The following is a 2,047-nucleotide window of genomic DNA, read 5'->3' on the forward strand; positions in this document are numbered from 1 at the left end:
GGACAACCCTGACCTGACACAGCATGTGCTGCGCCTCCTTGGACCCCTCCTTAGGGCATGACAAGGAGGAGTCACCAGGGGAGACCCTGCTTCTGAACAGCAGCATTCATTCTCCCATCCCAAGGACAATTAGTTGGTGCTATGCAGGAGTTCTCTCTTCGTTATCCCACTGAGTGGCGACACCTCCATTCACTCTGGCCGGGAGAAATATCTCTTTTGCACTACCTTAACAAATCCAGAAATAAACGGGAAGGCAAGCCCTCTTCTTGCACTTTTTTCACTTAATGGAGAGGCTCTGTCACTCTGTAAGTGCCATCTGCAACATATTCGCCATGCCTTACAGGCAGAGGGTGGCCAGTCTTTTCTTTACTTTTATCAAACCAGGGTCCCACAGAAAGTATTTAGGAGTTGTTGAAAAAATCAGATCTTTCATCATGGAATCCTTTCTCAAACAACATGCAAAATAATGCCCCTTCTTACAATACAAGTGAAACTGAAAGAGACAGAGGTCTGTAGTTTAATGCTTAGGACACAACAGTGAGTAATGTGCTCTCTGCTGGGATGTTTTCCTATGTTGAACAGGTTTTATTCTGCACACACCCTGCTCACCCATTCTTTCTGTGGTCGATAAATGGATCGTTAAGTTAATGACACCTGTTACAGTGCCATGAAATGCCAGAAAATGCTTTGGAATGCTTTTACAACAACTCAAATTGTACGCACCTTTCCTCATTTTATTCCCTGTTTCTGGAATGCTCTGCTTTTGGACTCTGTTACACTAGTGTCTTCAACTCATTTTATTCTTCCACACCAAATACATCATCATCCTTTTATCACATTCCCGACAAGCTGTGCAGATTTTTTTCGTTTGGTTGCCAATAGTCGGCTCAAGCACTATTTTTGGGGGCTAAGGCTTATTCATGGCACAAGTCTTAAAGAAAATAAGTGGGGGGACTGACCAAGTTAGACACTATGCAAGTGACATCACAGCACATGACACCAGGGCGTGTGAAATCGCAGCTGGATTCACAGGGAGTGGCATCACAACCCATGACCTGACAGGAAATGACATCACAAGAAGTGAGATCTGGTCTTAAGACCTAACGCATATGCTTACCGAAAGAAAGCAAAGCCTTAGCTAGGGATCCATTTGCCCGTTGTGGAGCAAATGTTTTCTTCAACTTGGGCGAGTGTAAACTACAGAATAATTGTAAGTTTTCCTCTGGAATGTGTGTAGTTTAGTGTTATTGCTGTTTTTTTTATTTTTTATTTTTAAGACGGGAAAAAAAGAGTGCAGGAAATAAAAAGTGGAAAATGAAATTAGTGAGGAAGCTGTGTAATTGAGCTAAGACGTTGCGCACCTAGTGTCTGCGAGAGGCAAAAGGCTTACAGCAGTTGGTATTCCCAGGCGGTCTCCCATCCAAGTACTAACCAGGCCTGACCCTGCTTAGTTTCTGAGATCAGATGCATTCAGGGTGGTATGACCGTAGGCAGGAAAAGCTGCAGTTTCAGCTCTCCTCTGCTCACCAAGCCCACTGCCCGGAGCCTGCTGCTCTTAATCGCACCAGCACAGGCTCCCCATGGGAAGTCGGACATGCGCTCACTGCCAGAGGCCCAATGCCCCAACCCACATGGAACAACATTTTTAGGGTCGAGTCTGCGTGGCATGCGCTTGCGCATGGTTTCGCTTAGCGAGACGCATTAGTAGTTAGAAAAGGGCTCGGAGCCCTGCCCATGTCACATCAGTGTCTTTCATTGGTTCGTGGGCTTGCCTTTCAAAATCTGCTTGCTTTCATTAGTGGGAGCCATGCATACGTCATGCCTTTTCCGGTGGTTAGCCCTCCTCGAACGCAGCAACCAAGTACTGAAAACATGCGAGGCTCGCTGTTTTCCATACGGTTTGTGGACTACTTTTTATCTTTTTTCGCAGCTCGATCTCACTTGGCACAAGTCGAGTGCTTTGCATAACATCGACCCTGTTACAAAGTTAATTGCACTTTTGCCTGTTACGTAGATAATTGCACTTTTGCCAATAGGTTTAATGTGG

General features: G+C 45.5%; 1 pseudogene; it reads right to left on the bottom strand.

Moving 5' to 3' along the window:
• Window positions 1-1,383: 1,383 nt before the first annotated feature.
• LOC138260550 (5S ribosomal RNA) lies at window positions 1,384-1,492 on the bottom strand (annotated as a pseudogene).
• Between the last annotated feature and the right edge of the window lie 555 nt (window positions 1,493-2,047).

Source organism: Pleurodeles waltl, chromosome 9 (genome assembly GCF_031143425.1).
Source record: "Pleurodeles waltl isolate 20211129_DDA chromosome 9, aPleWal1.hap1.20221129, whole genome shotgun sequence".
Classification (NCBI taxonomy): domain Eukaryota; kingdom Metazoa; phylum Chordata; class Amphibia; order Caudata; family Salamandridae; genus Pleurodeles; species Pleurodeles waltl.